Source organism: Sus scrofa, chromosome 17 (genome assembly GCF_054392235.1).
Source record: "Sus scrofa isolate SSC_HxYL_T2T_F1_AM1 chromosome 17, Sscrofa_HxYL_maternal_Yorkshire_Landrace_v2.0, whole genome shotgun sequence".
Lineage (NCBI taxonomy): Eukaryota > Metazoa > Chordata > Mammalia > Artiodactyla > Suidae > Sus > Sus scrofa.
The window spans coordinates 53,527,498-53,548,409 of record NC_139399.1 but is presented as its reverse complement, the minus strand read 5'-3'; the positions used below and the strand labels follow the sequence as shown (position 1 = coordinate 53,548,409).

General features: G+C 46.4%; 1 protein-coding gene across 14 annotated transcripts in view; it reads left to right on the top strand.

Moving 5' to 3' along the window:
* PTPRT (protein tyrosine phosphatase receptor type T) overlaps window positions 1-20,912 on the top strand; it is a 1,176,585-nt gene that overhangs the window by 39,525 nt on the left and 1,116,148 nt on the right. The window contains exon 1 of one of the 14 annotated variants that reach the window (XM_085003964.1): window positions 16,978-17,062. The exons of the other annotated variants lie outside the window; for them this stretch is intronic. The gene's annotated coding sequence lies outside the window, so the exon portion shown is untranslated. Of the gene's footprint in view, window positions 1-16,977; window positions 17,063-20,912 lie in introns of those variants that run through there. 14 annotated transcript variants of the gene reach the window in all.

Genomic DNA, 20,912 nt, shown 5'->3' with positions numbered 1-20,912 from the left:
GATTGCTTTGGGTAGGATGGCCATTTTCACAATATTGATTTTTCCAATCCAGGAACATGGAATATCTTTCCATTTTTTTACATCTTCTTTGATTTCTTTGATTAAGGTTTTATAGTTCTCGGCATATAGGTCCTTTACCTCTTTGGTTAGGTGTATTCCGAGGTATTTGATTTTGTGAGGTACAATTTTAAAAGGTATCGTATTTTTGTATTCCTTTTCTAATGCTTCATTGCTGGTATACAGAAATGCAACTGACTTCTGAATGTTAATCTTATATCCTGCCACTTTGCTGAATTTATTAATCAGTTCAAGGAGTTTTGGGGTTGAGTCCTTAGGGTTTTCTAGGTATAGAATCATGTCATCTGCATACAGTGACAGTTTGATCTCTTCTCTTCCTATATGGATGCCTTTGATTTCTTTTGTTTGTCTAATTGCTGTGGCTAAGACTTCCAAAACGATGTTGAAGAGCAGTGGTGAGAGTGGGCATCCCTGTCTTGTTCCAGATTTGAGTGAGAAGGCTTTCAGTTTTTCCCCATTGAGGATTATATTTGCTGTGGGTTTATCATAAATGGCTTTGATTATATTCAGGAATGTTCCCTCTATACCCACTTTGGCGAGGGTCTTGATCATGAATGGATGTTGAACTTTGTCAAATGCTTTTTCTGCATCTATTGAGATGATCATATGATTTTTGACCTTTTTTTTGTTAATGTGGTGTATGATGTTGATTGATTTGCGTATGTTGAACCATCCTTGTGAACCTGGGATGAACCCAACCTGGTCATGGTGTATAATTTTTTTGATATGTTGTTAGATTCGGTTGGCTAAGATTTTGTTGAGAATTTTTGCATCTATATTCATCAATGATATTGGGCGATAGTTTTCTTTTTTGGTGGTATCTCTGCCTGGTTTTGGAATGAGGGTGATGGTGGCCTCATAGAATGTCTTTGGGAGTATTCCTTCTTCTTCAACCTTTTGAAAGAGTTTAAGGAGGATGGGCACCAATTCCTCTTTATATGTTTGATAGAATTCACCTGTGAAGCCATCTGGTCCTGGGCTTTTATTTGTAGGGAGTGATTTTATGACCTCTTCAATTTCATTTCTGGTGATTGGTCTGTTCAGTTGGTCTGTTTCTGCTTGATTCAGTTTTGGCAGGCTGTAAGATTCTAGAAAATTGTCCATTTCTTCCAGATTGTCAAACTTATTGCCATATAGTTGTTCATAGTATTCTCTTATGGTTTTTTGTATTTCTGCTGTATCCGTTGTGATTTCTCCTTTTTCATTTATAATTTTGGTGATTTGGGTTCTTTCTCTCCTCTTTTTAGTGAGTCTGGCCAGGGGTTTATCAATTTTGTTCACCTTTTCAAAGAACCAGCTCTTGGTTTTATTAATTTTCTCTATTGTTTTTTGAGTCTCTATTTTATTGATTTCTTCTTTGATCTTTACAATTTCCTTCCTTCTGCTGACTTTAGGACTTCTTTGTTCTTCTTTTTCTAATTCATTTAGGTGGAGGGTTAAGTTGTCAATTTGGGATCTTTCTTCTTTTTTGAGAAAGGCCTGTATTGCTATAAATTTCCCTCTGAGCACTGCTTTCGCAGCATCCCATAGATTTTGAGAGGTTGTGTCTTCATTATCATTTGTTTCAAGATAGTTTTTAATTTCCTTCTTGATTTCCTCATTGACCCATTGGTTTTTTAGTAGCATGTTGTTTAGTCTCCATGGAGTAGGTTTTTTCTCTTTCCTTTTCCCATGGTTGATTTCTAATTTCATGGCATTGTGGTCAGAGAAGATACTTGAGATAATTTCTATGCTCCTAAATTTATTGAGATTCGCTTTATGTCCCAATATGTGGTCGATTCTTGAGAATGTTCCATGAGCATTTGAGAAGAATGTGTATTCTGATTTTTTTGGATGTAGTGTCCTGAAGATATCAATTAAGTCTAACTTTTCTATTGTTTCCTTTAAGATCTCTGTTGCTTTATTGGTTTTCTGTCTAGAGGATCTGTCCATTGATGTGAGGGGGGTATTTAGGTCTCCTACTATGATTGTATTCTCATCAATATCTCCCTTTATGTCTGTTAATATTTGTTGTATGTATCTGGGTGCTCCTATGTTTGGGGCATATATGTTGATGATAGTAACATCCTCTCCTTGGATGGATCCCTTAATCATTAAATAGTGTCCTTCTTTGTCTTTCTTTATGTCTTTTGTTTTAAAGTCTATTTTGTCTGATATGAGCGTTGCAACTCCTGCTTTTCTGTCATGTCTATTGGCATGAAATACTTTTCCCCAGCCTTTCACTTTCAATCTATATGTATCTTTTGTCCTAAGGTGAGTTTCTTGTAGGCAGCATATTGAAGGTTTTTGCCGTTTTATCCACTCAGCCATTCTGTGTCTTTTGATTGGGGCATTCAGTCCATTGACATTTAAGGTGATAATTGATAGATGATTATTTATTGCCATTTGATCCTCGTGTTCCAGTTGATTCTATGGTTCTCCATTCTTCCTTTCTTTTTTTTTTTTTTTTGGTTGGATGGTCTCCTGTTATTATCTGCTTGAGTGTATTTTTTTTTCATTTTTTGCAAATGCAATATTTGGTTTTGGCTTGTGGTTGCCCTGTTTTTTAAGTATGCTAACCCCTTCCCATAATTGTGTGTTTTAGCCTGATGGTCCTGTAAGTTCAAACACTTCATTATTATATTAAAATTAAGAAGAGAGACATACATACAAACAAAAAGGATTATTTACCTCCTAACATCCCTTGCCCACATTTTATGGTTTTGATGACTCTTTTATTTTTTTCTTTTTAATTTTATTTTGTTTGAAGCATGTTCATGATTAAATCTGTATGCTGGCTTATTTGAATGACTGCTCTCTGATTGTATCTTCCTCTGTCCTAGTTCTTCCTCTTCTTCTTCTTCTTTTTTTTTTTTCTTTTCTTTTTTCTTCCCTTTCCTTCCTTTCTTTTGGTTTAGAGAAGCCCTTTCAATATTTCCTTTAACCTGGGTTTTGTGTTGCTGTATTCTTTAAGTTTTTGTTTGTTGGGAAAAATTTTTATTTCCCCTTCTATTTTAAATGATATTCTTGCTGGATAAAGTATTCTAGGTTGCATATTTTTTCCTTTGAGCACTTTAAATATCTCTTGCCATTCCCTCCTGGCCTGTAGTGTTTCTGTAGAGAAATCAGCTGATATTCTTATGGGGGTTCCCTTGTAGGTAACATTCTGTTTTTCTCTTGCTGCCTTTAGGATCCTCTCTTTATCACTAACTTTTGCCATTTTTATTATGATGTGTCTTGGTGTGGGTCTGTTTGGGTTCAGTTTGTTTGGGGCCCTCTGTGCTTCTTGTATCTTGAATCCAGTATCCTTTAGATTTGGGAAGTTTCCAGCGATAATTTCTTCAAATATATTTTCCATTCCCTTATCTTTTTCTACTCCTTCTGGAATTCCTATTATGCGTAGATTGGCTCGTTTTATATTATCCCATAGGTCTCTTATATTGCTTTCCAGTTTTTTGATTCGGTTTTCTGTCTGTTGACCAGATTGAGTGATTTCCATTATTCTATCTTCCATATCACTGATTCGTTCTTCTGCATTATTCATTCTGGTTTTTACTGCCCCTAGTTCAGTTTGCATCTCTGCAAATGAATGTTCTAGTTTTTCTTGGCTCCTCCTTATATTTTCTAGCTCCTTTCTGAGGGTATCTGCATTGCTGTTCATATCTTCTCTTAATTCCTTCAGTATTTTCACTATTTCTCTTTTGAACTCCAGGTCTGTCAGACTGCAGAGATCAGTTTCATTGTTGACTGTTTTAGGTGAGTTCTCCTGTTGGTTTGACTGGGGGTGGTTTCTCAGCTTCTTCATCTTGCTTGTTGTCTTCTTTCTCCTGAGGGAGTTGTACTCTCCGTTATCGGGTAGTGTTTGCCTTGTCACTGCCGTGGAATATTTCCTGAGGGCTGTCGTTGTTGGTCAATCTTTTTTTGAGGCAGTGTGGCTTTTCTGGAGTGTTGATGGGACTAACAGTGTTTCTTTGAAGCAAAGGAGGACTTCCTGAGGGCAGACAGGACTGGGAGGTCCACCCCACGATGGTAGCAGATTTCACTTGGTTCTCAGCACCCCCTGGGGTCTTGGGCGGGTAGCAGGGCCCTTGGAGACTCAAGAGGTTCCTCCCCAGGGCAGCCCGATTCAGAAAGACCGTCTGAGATCTTTTCCCGATTCCGCCAGGCTTATTGCAGCTTTTCTGGGCTGCAGGGGGTCCTGCCTGGAGCTGGCAGTCCTATGCAGCTGGTCCACTAGGTCTCAGCACCCCTTGGGGTCTTGGGCGAGTAGCAGGGCCTTTGGAGACTCAAGAGGCTCCTCCCCAGAACAGCCCGACTCAGAAAGACCGTCTGAGATCTTTTCCCAATTCGGCCAGGCTTGTTGCAGCTTTTCTGGGCTGCAGGGGGTCCTGCCTGGAGCTGGCAGTCCTATGCAGCTGGTCCACTAGGTCTCAGCACCCCTTGGGGTCTTGGGCGGGTAGCAGGGCCCTTGGAGACTCAAGAGGCTCCTCCCCAGGGCAGCCCGATTCAGAAAGACCGTTTGAGATCTTTTCCCGATTCGGCCAGGCTTGTTGCAGCTTTTCTGGGCTGCAGGGGGTCCTGCCTGGAGCTGGCAGTCCTATGCAGCTGGTCCACTAGGTCTCAGCACCCCCTGGGGTCTTGGGCGGGTAGCAGGGCCCTTGGAGGCTCAAGAGGCTCCTCCCCAGGACAGCCCGACTCAGAAAGACCGTCTGAGATCTTTTCCCGATTCCGCCAGGCTTGTTGCAGCTTTTCTGGGCTGCAGGGGGTCCTGCCTGGAGCTGGCAGTCCTATGCAGCTGGTCCACTAGGTCTCAGCACCCCTTGGGGTCTTGGGTGGGTAGCAGGGCCCTTGGAGACTCAAGAGGCTCCTCCCCAGGGCAGCCCGATTCAGAAAGACCGTTTGAGATCTTTTCCCGATTCGGCCAGGCTTGTTGCAGCTTTTCTGGGCTGCAGGGGGTCCTGCCTGGAGCTGGCAGTCCTATGCAGCTGGTCCACTAGGTCTCAGCACCCCCTGGGGTCTTGGGCGGGTAGCAGGGCCCTTGGAGGCTCAAGAGGCTCCTCCCCAGGACAGCCCGACTCAGAAAGACCGTCTGAGATCTTTTCCCGATTCCGCCAGGCTTGTTGCAGCTTTTCTGGGCTGCAGGGGGTCCTGCCTGGAGCTGGCAGTCCTATGCAGCTGGTCCACTAGGTCTCAGCACCCCTTGGGGTCTTGGGCGGGTAGCAGGGCCCTTGGAGACTCAAGAGGCTCCTCCCCAGGACAGCCCGACTCAGAAAGACCGTCTGAGATCTTTTCCCAATTCGGCCAGGCTTGTTGCAGCTTTTCTGGGCTGCAGGGGGTCCTGCCTGGAGCTGGCAGTCCTATGCAGCTGGTCCCCTAGGTCTTAGCACCCCCTGGGGTCTTGGGCGTGTAGCAAGGCCCTTGGAGACTCAAGAGGCTCCTCCCCGGGGGAGCCCGTCTCAGAAAAACCGTCGGAGAATTAGGTCGATCTATTCATGGCCTGGCTAGGCTTGTTCTAGCTTTTCTGGGCTGCAGGCCTTTTCTAGGGGGCTGGTGGTGTTTGGTGCTGCTCTGTGGAAGTGTAGCCCCTCCAAAGGGCAAGCAGGCCCGTGCAGGGAGAGCCCCTGCGGTGGTAGGCTTCAGGCAATTGTTGAGGCCAGCCCTCCTGGATGGCAGGCAGCCCCAGGTTCGGCGAGAGCGTAGGGGGTGGCGGGGGTGGGGGGAGGGAATGCACTGGGAAGCACAGCTTTCTGCTAGCTAGCGGGCCTGTAAGCTTGCTGTGGCGTGGGGGGTATTCTATGGGGACCCACCCCTTCTTCTCTCCCCTCCCCAGCACGGGCGCAGACCAGGCTCTTCTCCCAGGTTCCCTCTGAGGCGGCTTTCCACTTCCCCGCCCCTAGAGTATTGCTCCCTTCCTCTGCGACAGCTTTGTTTTCTAGTCTCCCAGGCAGTCTCTGCCCCGTCAAATGGTTTAGAGACCTCCCAAGCAGTTTCCGCTCTTCCCCGCCCCCCTAGCCCGGGGACTAATCTCTGGAGCCGAGGTCTCGGTGCCCAGCCCCCACCCAGGCGGCGCCCCCCGGCCCTTTCTTGGGGACTAACCTTCGGAGGCGAGGTCTCGTTGCCCAGCCCCAACCCAGGCGTCCCCCGGCCCCCTCTCGGGGACCAACCTTCAGAGCTGAGGTCTCGGTGCCCAGCCCCCACCCAGGCGTCCCCCGGCCCTTTCCCGGGGACTAACCTCTGGAGCCGAGGATTCGGTGCCCAGCCCCCACCCAGGCGTCTCAATTTTTGGTGACTGTGCCCGTAGTTCAGATGGTCCGTTGGGTTCTTGATCGTTTTTCCGTACTCCGACTTACTGCTACACTCTTCTCTGCATCTGGAGATTCCTCCGGTTCGTTTGATCTTTCCCCCGGTAGGAGACTTTCCAGGGTGCGGGATCCCTTTCTCCTCCGCAGTTCCCTTTCGGGAGCGCCCGTCCCGCTCGGATTCACCTTCTCTCACTCTCCTCTTTTCTCCCGTTCTGCCCAATAATGTCACGAACTTCTTGCCGTTATTGGAGTTTAGGTTCCTCTGCCAGCGATTGGTTGTTGTTCTGTGCGAGTCATTTCTTCTGTAGATGTGCTTTTTTTGTTGTGTTTGTGGGAGAGGGCGAGCGTGTCCCCCTACTCCTCCGCCATCTTGTCCTCCTCCTTAGCTCCGATTTGACCCCTAGCCTGGGAACTTCCATATGCCACAGATGCGGTCCCAAAAAGACAGAAAAAAAAAAAAAAAGAAAGAAAAAGAGAATATGTAGGCGGAGAACATCTCAGACCAACTATGGCCCCTCCGTTCCCTTCTTGGACATGAGGTTAAAGGTGATGGCAGACCACGTCTGCCTTCATCTCTGGGGAGGCAGGACATCCCATTGTGGGGGCTGTACTAGTTTTCTTCTAGCGTTTCTTTTCTCCCTGGAGCTGAGTGAGCTTCAGATGTTTGAAGACCTGGTAGAGGTCATGGTCACAGTTGTGATTGTGTCTTCTGGGAAGAGCTGTCCTGGCCCCAGAAATGGGAGCCTCCAGCCGATATGACCTGAGCGTTAGCTGGGAGATGCAGGCCACCATCTGTTACTGGTCGCCTTTGTGTTGTGTGGAGCACCATTTGAGAATCTCCCAGTTTTTGTGTCCTGGGGGGATGCCTTAGTTTATGCAAATAATGAACACAGTGGAGGACACACTTCAGGACGTGAGGCCAGCTGGAGGGTGCTGTTCCTTGGCTCTGACCAGCCGTTGCCATGAAGCAGCTGGGGCTCTCTCTTGCCCATGCTTGCCTTTTCAAGACAATGTCTCAATCTAACTTTTTATAGGAAATCTCCTGATTTTAAATATTGGCTGCTTTTTCACCAAGAGGTATCCTCTTGTGTGGATCCAGCAGCGTCTAAGTGTGGGCCACTAGTTGGACGAGAATTATCTGGAGATTCCCTCTGGTCTTTCCAGTTGAGAATTCTGCCGTCCCCTCCACATCCTCTCCTCCCTGCAAAACTTCCAGGGTGTTCACCCAATTTCCACATCTGGGCCCTTCCTAATTCTCCTCCTACTTTGAATGAGCCTGGGTTGGTATCATTTCACTCCCAAAACAGGAGACCAAGAGGCGATAGTGCTCTAGATGCCGTGTAGCCTGTTGGATGGACTGGGATCTTGCAAATCGAAATACAGCAGCAGTAAACCAGCATTATGACTTATGCTGTTATACCAAGAACCCCCCTGCCGCTTGCTGTGTGAACCACCTCAGTGAGACTGCATTAGAGCCTCTCACATACATTATCTTATACCTTTTTTTTTTTTTTTGTCTTTTTACCATTTTCTTGGGCCGCTCCTGGGGCATATGGAGGTTCCCAGGCTAGGGGTCAAATTGGAGCTGTAGCTGCCAGCCTACACCACAGCTACAGCAACTCGGGATCCGAGCCGCGTCTGCAACCTACACCACAACTCATGGCAACGCCGGATCCTTAACCACTGAGCAAGGCCAGGGATCGAACCCGCAACCTCATGGTTCCTAGTCGGATTCGTTAGCCACTGAGCCATGACGGGAACTCCGCATTATCTTATACTTAATCCTCATGCTGCACAGTGAATGAGATGGTATGACCTCCACTTTAGGGAAGCTCTGAGAAGTTTGATCACTGGCTCAATGATGCACAGCTGGGAAGAGACAGAGCCCAGCCTTCCTGTCCATTTGCTCCATTGGTATCTGTGCTTCACCAGTTCACGGAGGCATTATTACTTCTGCCCTAGGCCATCACACATGCCTCCCTGGACCATGCCTTGCGCGCACACACAGTAGGTCTTCTGTAATTACCTTTCTTGATAATGATGAAGTGAAGCTGGCTTTTTTCCAATGGGTAGAATTTGCCTAGTGGAAACAGTTTTTCAAGGCATCTCATGAACTTTTTTAAACCTGAATTTCCATGACAAAGTTTATTTTGTCAAAATACAAAAGCAAGGCGAATATTTACTAATTTTTACTTTATTAAAATGTAGAGCACAGGGGCATATTTGTAGAAATGATAAATTGTTTCCTTCACAGAAGGATCTTGGGGAGAAAGAAATGTACCACATTTAAAAATTGTGTACTGTTCTATAATTGCACAAATCAAATATCTGTATTATTTGTAATTACATTGGTAATATATGTAATTACATGAGAAAACAATGAAAGCAAACTGCATTCCAAGTGAACATGAATTAGCATTTTTTCCCCTTTTCTCCAGTTACTCTGCAGCATTAATTTGTCTTGCAGAAGTAAGAGTATCACACAGACACTGTGGGGGGGGGAGGGGACCATCCCTGACCTACCTCGGACGTTTTAATGACTTCTTGAGCAGGAGATACTGATGTTTTGCAGTCTTGGAGGTGAGAGTAAAACCCATCTTACTTCTTCACTTCTGCTGCCTTATTTTATTTTTTGCATATGAAAAAGGTAGCAGATGGTCCATTTTTGAAGCATGCTGAAACTCTATACCACCGCTCCACCTGAGCCTCCTGAGTGGTTCTGCTATGGGTAATTTCTTCCTGAAAAAAAAAAAAAAAAAAACAACCCGCATATTCTTTATTCCTTCTGAAAAAAAAAAAAAAAAGCTAGACTGGTTTGGGGGTAATGATCCATTGTTTGGGAATGCGCTTTCTTTTAAGAAATTCAGGGTTTATGGGGAACGTAATTTAAGTCTCTTATTTTCAGGGAGCTCTTTACTGACCTGTTCACTCGTCAGACAATTATAGAGCTCCTGCTGTGTGCCTCAGCTGCTGTGCTGGGCTCTGGGGTTGCAGAGATGAAACAGCCAGTTCCTGTTCCATGTCCGTGTAGTCTGGTCTGGTGGGTGAAAGACACACAAACAAGTAGGACGTGATAACGAGAGTGCTGAGAGCCACATGGCAAGAGCCAGGGGACTCTGAGGAAGAGGAGTCCGGAGACCTCACAGGGTGGTGGTGGGTTTAGAAGAAGTCTATAGGAATTATTGCAATGGGCGCCTCTTGCCCCAGGGATGGGGTGGAGGGTTGAAGAGAGTGCATGCCAGGTGGGGGTGATGGATGCGCTAAAGCGGTGGGATGAGTGGCTGAGGCACCAAGAACTGTTGCTTCCGTGGGGTTGAGAGGGAAGGTCAGGTGTGAGGGCGTGACAAGAGATGAGGTTAAACCTGGAGCCAGATCACACCTCCCAGCCTAGAGGTGTTTAGGTCACACTCATGAACTTTTTTTAAAAAAATTAATGTGTAGTTGATTTACAATACTGTGTTAGTTTCAGGTGTACAGCAAAGTGGTTCAGTTATACACATACACACATTTGATTCTTTTCCATGATAGTTGATTACAAGATATTGAATCTGGTTCGCTGTACTATGTAGTAAATCCTATTCTTATCTATTTTATATATAATAGTGTACACCTGCTAATCCTATACTCCTAATTTATCCCTCTGCACCCCCTTCCTCTTTGGTAACCATAAGTTTGTTTTCTATGTCTGTGAGTCTGTTCCTCTTTCATGAATAAGTTCATTTGTATTTTTTAGGTCCCACGTATAAATAATATATAGTATTTGTCTTTCTCTGTCTGACTCACCTCACTTAGTATGATAATTTCTAAGTCCACCCATGTTGCTGTGAATGGCATTATTTCATTCTTTTTCATGGCTGAGTAATATTCCAGTATGTGTGTGTGTTTGTGTGTGTGTATGTGTAAACACATACTATATATTCTTTAGCCATTAATCTGCTGATGGACATTTAGGTTGCTTCTGTGTCTTGGTTATTGTAAATAGGGCTGCTATGAACATTGGGGTGCTTGTGTCTTTTCGAATTAGCACACCCCATGAACTTTATCACACCTTCTCTGCCACTTCCACAGACGGAACCTTTGCATCTCTGGAGGAGATCTTTTGTGCATATAACTCCTTTCTTGGGTTATAGAATTGTCTGTGATGTCTGATCCCACGGGCAGGATTGCCAAGGGTGACAGTGCTAAGGTCTGCTGCTTGGCTTTGGCTTTCACCAGATTCTCCTTTCATCTGCAGGCTCCTTGGTGCTCTGTCCACACACACAGGTAGAGGGATGGCCCTGTTCTTGGAGGAGTGTTTTGTAGACAACTAGCAGCTTTGGGCTCTGCAGGTGCCTGATGGAGAGGGAAGGCTCTTAGGAATATATAGAGAAACAGAATGCAAAGTGGCCTTGCCCTCTCCCCCTCCCATCTCTCCCACTTTTCATCAAATTCTTCTATATAGACTTAAAATGTTAGCAAACAAGAGACTGTGGGATGCATTATTGAATCACACCTCTTTTGGTTAGGATATAAATATCACGTAATTCCTTTGTGTGTTCAGCAAACATTTATGAAGCGCCAAGCTCTGTGCAGGGCTCTCATCTCCTCCATTAAGAAGTCTCCAGTCTCGTGGGAAGGTAGAATGAATTGTTGCGGGATTTCAGACTGAAGGATGTGTAAGATGATGATGAAGTGGTGGGGGAGTGAGGAGGAGATTTGGAAGGAATGTCTAGGCATTATTGTGATGGGTACCTCTTGCCCAGGGATGGGTTGGAGAGAGAGCATAACAGGTGGGGGTGATGGGTGTGCTGGCGTTTATTGAGTTTCTCTTTGCAACAAAGACCACCCTTTTGCCCATTCCAGGAGGGGGCGTAGTGTTGTCTCCCGTTTCTCTGGCGAGGAAACTGAGGTGTGGGGGATTTCTGGTAAGTGGAGGATGCAGACTTCAGACCCAGAGCGGTCACTAGCTGGTGGACACAGAGAAAGAGGTAGCCTGTTTGATCCGGGGCCGGGCAGGGGGTAGGGGGAGGAGGGCACCAGGAGAGGTCCCTCTGAGCTGGTGCCCCTTTAGTGAGTTCTGGAGAATCGTCCAGGGTTGACATGGGCAGAGGGCGCTGAGCTCAAGGATGAATTATCATGGCTGTTTCAGTGGGAGGCGAGGGGGAGTGAGATTGGAGTCAGCGTGGTTCTGCTGGGCCGCTCTGGATGGGCCCAGGGTGCTGACCATGGATGGTCTGTCTTAGGGGATTTCAGATGACCTGTGAACACAGCCTCTTCCTCCTGCCACTTGTGGGCCTCTCTGAAGCTCTGTTCAGAGGCATGAAGCAGGGTGAGCGGGGGCAGGTTCAGGAGATTTTGCACAAGTGTACACAATGCTGCAGACTCCTTAAGAAAAAGAATAGAACATTTTAAACACAAAATCAGGCACAGGGCCTTGAAAGGGCCCTGGGCACATGAGGAACCCTGAAATGTCAGCTTTGTCAGCATCATGTAGATGCTGTGGACAGTCTTTTTCACTGATGTTTTGCTTATTTCTGCGCCAGTGCAGGAAAACAGTGATTTCTTCTTTTTTTTTTTAATCTTTTTGGTCCAGAACTGAGGACCAGTCATTTATTTTGCCATGACATCCACTGTGTTTGGAGAGTGGTCTAACCACAGCCTTTTTCCAGGGTGTCTCCTAGGACTGTCTACACAGTGAGGGGACTCTGAGCACAGCCTCATCTCATGCATTCAGAGAGGGCATCCTTATACATCTGTTTTGTTTTTTTTTTTCATTGCAGAGGGTCTAGAGATGGTTGATATTCAGGACATAATTCCCTGAGCGTTCCTGCCTTGCTAAATTTCAGTTTGTATGTCTTTTTCGTCAAATATTTGGCTTAGCTGGGGCTGGTTGGCATATTGTGTTAGCTCAAAGTGATTTATCGTCTCAGTGTCATCCATTCAATACAGAGAGGTAATATTTAGTGTGTCAGTGGGGATTATGTTGTAATCTCAAGAAAAATATAGGAAGTTGGGTAGAGAAAAAAATCCGGGGAGAAGTTCCCAGCAGTTATTAAAATAGACTTTTCTAATATATGTTCATTCGCGGAGAGTTACATCCACAACTTCATTTCTCATCAAAAAGTGTCAAAGAGCCAATTTCCAATAGTTCTTATCCCTCCTTGCAGTTGAATATTTGGGCGGGGGGTATTTTAAAGTGATATCATAGAATAGATTGAAAATGAAATCCTATAAATGATCTTTAATCAACAGGCTCTGTTGCTTTATGGAACAGAAAGCAGTGAACAAAAGACTATGATTTTAATTCAAGGAAAGAGAGCTATTTATTTTAAGTATTTCTGCAGAATGGCAGAAGTAATTTATTCAGTTATAATTAGACACATTGTAAAATGGACGATTGTAAAGAGAATCATTCTCACTGGCTTCTATGAATTGCACGGGACTCTTCTGTATGATTTGCTGCTATCTCGCCATAGATCCTTGAGCCAGAAATTAATCTATGAACCAGAGAAAAATGAAAGCTGAAGCCGTGCATGTTCCCTTTTGCATCCTGAAAATGGGTTTTCCTTCCTTCTCTCTTGAAAAGAAACTGCTACAGCAAGTTTTTACATAAGAGAATTGTTTGGGTATGAGATGGAGTGGATCTGGTTTAACAGTAAGTCATGGAAAAAGTCTCAAGATGTTCAGCCAAGGGGAAATTATCTGTGCATCTTTAGTGAACCATGGAAACTTAAAAAAAAAATGTTCTTTGGGATTGCATTAATAGAAGTATAGGAAATAGACTGTTGGAGGTGATTGATAGATGGGAATTCTTGCTTTCTTTCAGCCGATATTAAGAGAGGGTTTTTTATGTGTCAAGAATTGGGAGACATGGGTGAAGAAAATAGACGTATTTCTCTGGAGATAAGAAACCTTGAAAGGAGGTAGATACATGGACAGAGAATTGTGAAACAGAGAAACCATGAGAAGAAGTCCAGCATTGCATGTAGAAGCAAGGGGTAGGAATGAGGCAGAGGAAACAGCCTTTGCCATGGGCTAGATCTGAGCCAGCACGACTCTACAGGTGCCCAGAAGGTTCATTGTGGTTGGAGGGTGCTATGGAGTAAAGGGGTGAGGTCGACGAAGTAGACAGGCAGGTGTTGCAGAGAAATGCAGAGCATGGGAGTACATTAGGACTGTATCCCTAGAGCCATGGGAGCCTCTAATGAGTTGTAAGTAGTGCTGTGTTGTGGCCAGCTTTGCTTTTATTTTTTTAAATTTAATTTTATTGGAGTAGAATTGATTTACAATGTTGTAATAGTTTCAGGTGTACAGCAGAGTGAATTCAGTCATACATATAAATGCATCCATTCTTTTTTCCCATATAGGTTGTGAGACACTATTGAGTAGATGTGCCCGTGCCATGCAGTAGGTTCTCGTTAATCATCTGTTTTATACAGTCGTGTGCATGTGTTATTCCCATCCTCCCAAATCTTCCCTCTCCCTAATGGTTTCCCCTAAGATAATCATAAGATTGGTTTTGAAATCTGTGAGTGAGTTTGTTTTTTAAAAGTTCCTATGTATCATTTTTTGGTTAGATTCCACATACAAGTGATGTCATGTGATATTTGTCTTTGACTCACGTCGCTTAGTATGAGAATCTCTAGGTTCTTCCGTGTTGCTGCAAATGGTATCATTTCATTCTTTTTCATGGCTGAATAACATTCCATTGTATATATGTACCACATCTTCTTTATCCGTCCCTCGGACGATGGAAAAAAAGCATCCCTTCTGCTTCTCTGCCAGGGAGATGGATGGAGAGGGCAAGATGATGGGATAGAGATAACTTCAGAACCATCTTAGAGAGAATGGTGCCTGGAGAGAGAATCATGTCCTAAAACTGGAGTCATGCCAGTGATGATGGAGGGGGGGAGGTGACAATGGAGCCGAGAACCAGAGAGGAGGAAGAAACAACAGACGGGTGATGATCTAGACGTTTGAGGAGAAAGAGTGAGAGTTGACACCCGGATGGAAACTGGGTCGGACACATCCTCCAATGCAGAGTGTCGGCGTGTGTTGAGGCGACAAGGTCACACGTTCAGATTTGTGTGCATTCAGAGTTTGAGGGCCCATGGGGTGGAGCAGTGGGCGTGTCTGACCTACACTTGAGTATTTGTGAAGTTGGGAGATAGGCTGGATTTGATTTGATTTTTTTAAAAAAAACATTATAGTTGATTTATGAGGTTCCATTTCTGCTGTACAGCAGCGTGACCCAGTCAGAAACATTCTCTTTTTCTCATGTTCTATCATGGTCTGTCACAAGTGATAGGATATAGTTCCCTGTGCTGTACAGCAGGACCTCATTGCTTAACCATTCTAAATGGAATAGTTTGCACCTACTAACCCCCAAATCCCAGTCGATCCCACTCTCAAGAGGCTGGATTTTAGGTCTTAGCCATGGCACACACATGGTCATTAAATCCTGGGAGTGAGGGACACCTATGCTGTGGGACAGTGGGAAGGTCACCAATATGGTTTCATTGCAGATAGGGTGCCATCCTCTGGCCCCTTGCTCTGGACAGCTGTAGATGGCAGAAGCAGTCCAAAAGTTTCCGTTGGCAGACTTTCTGTTGGCAGTAGATAGGATTTTCACATGACTACAAATGCCCAGAAATGCTTAGGTGCCTCAGAAAGTGCTGAGTTTCCTGTTATCAGATGTATTCAAGCAGAACCCCATGACTGCTTGCCCAGGATTCTATACAAGGCTTTCATGCATCAGGTGACTTCTAGGTACCGCCTTGGTCTGATTGTTTCAATCAGTCAAATTGCCATTTTGGATGGAGGTGCCAGTGTCGAGATCCCACTGTTCCGTGTGCCATCCATTTACCTCTGTTTGGTGGTCCTTTCCTCCCAAGTCTGTGTAGATTTCATAGTCATCACACCTGCCAATCTCCTTCTTGGAACCCCAGTTCCCAACAGCTGAACAAATCCAGATTTTTTTCTTCTCTACCTTTTCTCAGGTGGATGGATGCTGCTTGGGGAACATTCTGTTCATCTTAAAACTGTGTCTTCTCTCTGTGGATGGTGCCTAGCCCCATCTGGACAGGCAGCTTGGCTACGCAACTTTTCCCTGTGCTTTGCTGGCTTTCTCCCAGTCTCCTCTGGCCTCCATGTCCCTCTCCTTCCCTGGCAAAGTTCTCTTCTTCTTGACAGAGAAAACTTCAGCCATCAGAGGGAGGCTCCTTTTACCTCGGTGCTCCCTGGGCTTTTGGCGACCAAAGCCCCCTTCGGCCTCACAGGGCACAAGACCCCACCAGCTGTCAGACTTTCCCTTGCTGGAACCTTGGACTTCTGGAGTGTGCCCATCCCTCCCTAACTCACAGAACTGTGACCACATATTGGAACCCAGTGGTTTATGCTGAGCCTTGCTTTCCCTCTGGGAGTCCAGAATTTTGACTGCTAGGCAGAGGGTGCCCACCTGAGCAGCAGGCAGTAAAAACTTTGGGCATTGAGTCTCTAATGAATCTTCCTCGATGGATAGCACTTCACATGAGCCGTCACAGCTTGTTGCTAGAGGACTTAAGTGCATCCTTAATGACTACCGTGAGAGGCCCCTAGGAGCTTTTGCTTGGTTTCCTCCAGATGTCACCCCATGTACCTTTTTCCCTTGCTGATTTGCTTTGTCTCCTTTTGCTGTAATAAATCACAGCCATGAAGACTGTGGTCATGGACCTGGCTAGTAGGCATGAGGATGCGGGTTTGATCCCTGGCTCTCCTCAGGGGTTTAAGGATCCAGCCTTGCGGTGAGCTGTGATGTAGGTTGCAGATGTAGCTCGGATCTGGCGAGGCTGTGGCTGTCGTGTAGCCTGGTAGGTGCAGATCTGATTCCACCCCTAGCCTGGGAACCTCCGTATGCCACAGGTGCAGCCGTAAAGAGACCAAAAAAATTAAAAAATCACAGCCATGAGTTGGACTGTCAGCATTGAGCCATAGAAACCAGAGGTGGCATTGGCGACCCCGAGACACCTTCTCACCAGCATGTATATATGCTCACCTAATTTGCCTTAGCAAATGAAGAAAAGAGTGCAAAGCCAGGCCTCTCCCTTGGCCCCCATTCTTCCCCCAGCCAAGCCCTCCAGCTTTTGATGCCCTTGACTTGTGGCGCCTCCTCCTCCAGCTCCTTTGCCTTGGGGACTCTGGACCCTCTTTCCTGTCCGGCCTCCTCTGTGGGCTTGTTCTCTCGGTTGCCATTGATCGGGGTCCCATCCTAGGTTCCTTTCCTCCCGCCTCCTTTGCACGTGCCAGTGGTCCTGGGTGAGCTGAGATGGAGACGTTGCCTGGGGAGTCTCTGCAAGCTGAAGTGCCTGGGAAGCAGACCAGAATCTAGGGACAGGAGTCTGCACAAAGCTTCCCAAGGCGTTTGGGCCAGATTTTCACCTCTCAGTTGAGAGCTGTCACCCTATGCGAAGTCACCCACCCACCTTTAGGTGACAGGGACTCCCCAGTCTGCGCCTCCAGCTGAGACTCCCCTTCTGAGATGCTGACCCAAGCCAGGATAGGCCCCGCCCTCTCTTCTCCATCCCTCTCCTTGACCCCTTTGTCCAGGCTAGGATCCTCCCCCTTCCCCCCCCTCCGCCCCCCCCTGGTGGCCTTTCTGTGTGAGTGTGATTGCATCACCCCGCTGTGTAAAACTGTTGAGCATCTCTGCGGCCCTCGCTCTGGGCCTGGCATTTGGTGGGCCCTTGGTGAGTTTTTGCGGAATGAACGAGTGAATGCATGAATGTCTGAGTGTTAGTTTTCATTCAAGTGCCGAGTTAGCAACCCCATGAGCCCTTTAGGCAGATAAAGAGCCCGAGTGGAGATTTAGAGCCAGGGAGCTGTTGAATTTATATTAGATCAATTTGCTGAAGACTGGAAAGTCGAAAGGAGGAGGGAGAGAGAGAGCAGACATGGGCTCTGCTTGCCTTTGTCTAAGAGTCACAGGGGGAGAAAGACGGGGGGGGGTCGTTGAGACTCTCTCTCCGTGAGGGGGAGGGGAGGCTTCTGCTCCTGCGAGGAACCCTTCAGTGCTCCCCAGGACCCCCTTCTTATTGGGAGAAGGGGGAGTCTTGGTAAGACAGGGTCTCCCAGAAGGTGTGGGGATGCTCCCTGGGTCGAAGCTGGCTCTGCCACAGTCTGGCTGTGTGCTGCTGAACCAGTTCTTTGGGCCTCAGAGAACACTTTACCTGTAAAGTGGAGATCACGGTGCCTACCTTCAGGGGTAATCACTGAGTCTCTGGGCAGATAGGTCCATGGGTGAAGATAATGCGGTGATCGCTTCTCAGAGCTCAGTGCAGGAGTTTCCGTGGTGGCTCAGTGGGTTACCAACTTGAACAATATCCATGAAGATGCGGGTTTGATTCCTGGCCTCACCCCAGAGGGGGAAGGATCCAGCATTGCTGTGAGTTGGGGTAGGTCGAAGATGCCGCTTGGACCCCATGTTGCTCTGACTGTGGTGTAGGCTGGCAGCTGCAGCTCCAGTTTGACCCCTAGCCTGAGAACTTACATGTGCTACAGGTGCGGTCCTAGAAAGCTCAGTGCAATCTCGTGGTGGTGGTGGTGCTGTGTGGAGGCAGCCGTGGCCGTGTTGGCGATTGTCATCAGGCAGGCACCATGCCTGGCACTGCGCAGCCCTGCTTCTGCAGCCCTGCAGGTGGAATCCTGTACATAATAGGTGCTCATGAATGTCACCCAATGGCTCTTTGTGGTCTGGATGCTAATTATTTGATGTATGTGATTGACTAGCGGTCTCTGCCATATGGTTGATATTCAACAAATTGTAGCTATCACTCTTGGTATTTTACCTGGGAATAAAAAAAAATGGTTGTGACCAGGGTTTGTTTTCTTCTCTAAAGAGGAAGCAGCATGCTTCCTTTAGGTCATTAATGGAACCCTATGTGTTCACATGCTTTTCTTTCATCTGGGGAGGCTGTATTCCTTGCAAGGATAGGCCTGGGGAACTCTTTTTTGGGGCAAGAGCAAGGCCATGATGTGTCTGCTCCCACAGCAGGCACAGAGAACACACCGTTCTTCTGGCATCTTCCATCTTCCCAGTTGCAAGTCCCACCCAGCCCAGGGTGCAGCCCTATGCCCTGTGGCAACCCACATTCCCTCCCTTCAGTGCCAGTTTATAGCCTTGGTCCTCCTTCCAGCCTCCTGCTTACACCTGTCATTTTTATTTGGCTGATCCAATCCTTTTGGGCCTGATGCACTGTTTCAAGTTCTCTTCTACGCAACACTGGGCACTTCAGGTGCCCGGGGCTCGGGTGCAGGTTGTTTCGTTTGCCTTGTCCTTGCAATTCTTTCTGTTGCTCCTGCCGTCCCTGATGGCACATGAGGGAAGGGATGGCACCTACAACTGGAACAACGTGCTTTGAGAGCCGAGGTTGGGCTTGGGTCTTCTGGTACCCGTGTCAGGAGTTCTGTCCTCTGTGCCCTGGTTGTCTTGAGGAGAACCCTTGAGAGGATGCCTTAGCTGGAGCAAGGGTCCATGAATGCTGCCTTCTGGGGTGACTCGGATGACTGGGGAATACCTAATTGTTGGCCTTGGAGGGTTCTCTGGTGGGTGGTTGCTTTTTGTGCATCTTGTTTCAAGAAGCTATTCTAGGAATATAGTCAGTGCAATTGAAGTCTGTATTGCAAAATGTTAAACCAGCATGATTGAGGTAGACACATTTTATTTATTTGTCTTTTTAGGGCTGCACCCATAGCATATAGAGGTTTCCAGGCTAGGGGTCAAATCGGAGCTGTAGCCGCCAGCCTATACCACAGCTGTAGCAATGCTGGATCTAAGCTGCATCTGTGACCTACACCACAGCTCATGGCAATGGCAGATCCTTAACCCACTGAGCGAGGCCAGGGATCGAACCCATGTCCTCATGGATGCTAGTCGGGTTCATTAACTACTGAGCCTTGATGGGAACTCCAAATTTGATACATTTATACACCGTTGATATGGTCAATTGTTAAAAAAAAAAAAAAAAAAAAAAAAAAAAAAAGGCTGTCTGTTCTCTGCTTACCTACATTCATGCCCTGGCAGTGAGATTATAGCTCTTCCTATGAAGAGGAGGAGTCTGTTTCTTCACCTTTTGAAGCTGGGCTTGGTCATGTGACTGGTTTTGGCCAATGAGATAGTAGTAAATGTGACTCAGGCTGAGGTTTGAAAAGTACCTGTGCACTGGAGCATGTTCCCTTCTGCTCTTGGGGTCCCTGCTGCCGCCTCTAAGGAGGAAGCCTGTGCTAACCTGCTGGATGGTGACAACACATGTGACCCAGCTGCCCCCACCACCCAAGCTAACCTAGAAGCAGAGCTCTCCAGCTGAGCAGCCACTGATCACAGATGTATGACTGAGTCTGGCCTCCATCAGCAGAAGAACTGCCTAGCTGAGCCTAGGTCAAAGTACTGCCCTGTAGACTCATGAGGTAAATAAATGGTGGTGGTTTGAAGCCACTAAAATTTTTCTTTTTGTCTTTTTAGGGCTGCACCTGTGGCATATGGAGGTTCCCAGGCTAGGAGTTGAATCAGAGCTGCAGCTGCCAGCCTACACCACAGCCACAGCAGCATGGGATCTGAGCCACCTCTGCGACCTCCACCACAGATCCTTAACCCACTGAGCAAGGCCAGGGATCAAACCTGTATCCTCATGGATACTGGTTGGGTTCCTTACTGCTGAGCCATGATGGGAACTCTGAAAGCCACTAAATTTTGGAGGTAGTTTGTTACACAGGGAAAGCTACCTATCTAACTGATAAAATTGAATCAATGGCCAGTGATTTTTTTTTTCCTTAACTGAAAGGATTTAAGGAAAAAATTACAAATGGATTTGCTTCAGGAGTTCTTAAAAGGTAACTTTGTCAGGGGCTGTGAACGATCACCCAGTTCATTAGCATTTGTATTAAAATTTTGCAGAACACATGTGGCTTTTGAGTATGGATTTCCAAATTTGAGGAGCATCTTTGGTCCGAGTGTGTGTCTAATAAGTGACCTCACCAGACACCAGGATTCGTCGTGTCTCAGAATTCATGATCCAAGAATAAAGAAATTTAGCCAGAAATATCCCGAGCATAGCTCTGGCAGTTGGGAGTAATTGACTGAAAACTATAAACTGCTTGGCTTCAGCATTGTAAAAGATAATTTCACACACGATGGTTCTGTAAGGGTATTAAGCCTCGAAAAAGTAAACTGGATTAAGAAGGCCTAGTGAATATGAAACACTGAATGGGAGCATTAATAACCAAAAGTGTGGGTGAAATTGAGGAACAACAGACCCAAAGAAAGGCAGATGAAGTGAAATAGGATGAGTTCCAATTTAGCTCTAATATTCTATAACCAAAAGATCTCAGCCCATTGTATTAATAAAACAAAGACCAACAGGCCTTACGCCGCGTGCGTGCACACACACACAGACTCTCACATCCTAGAAAAGATTTGCTAACTCTTGTCCATAGAAAAGTAGTTCAGAGTTTCCGTTGTGGCGCAGTGGTTAACGAATACGACTAGGAACCATGAGGTTGCGGGTTCGATCCCTGGCCTTGCTCAGTGGTTAAGGATCCGGC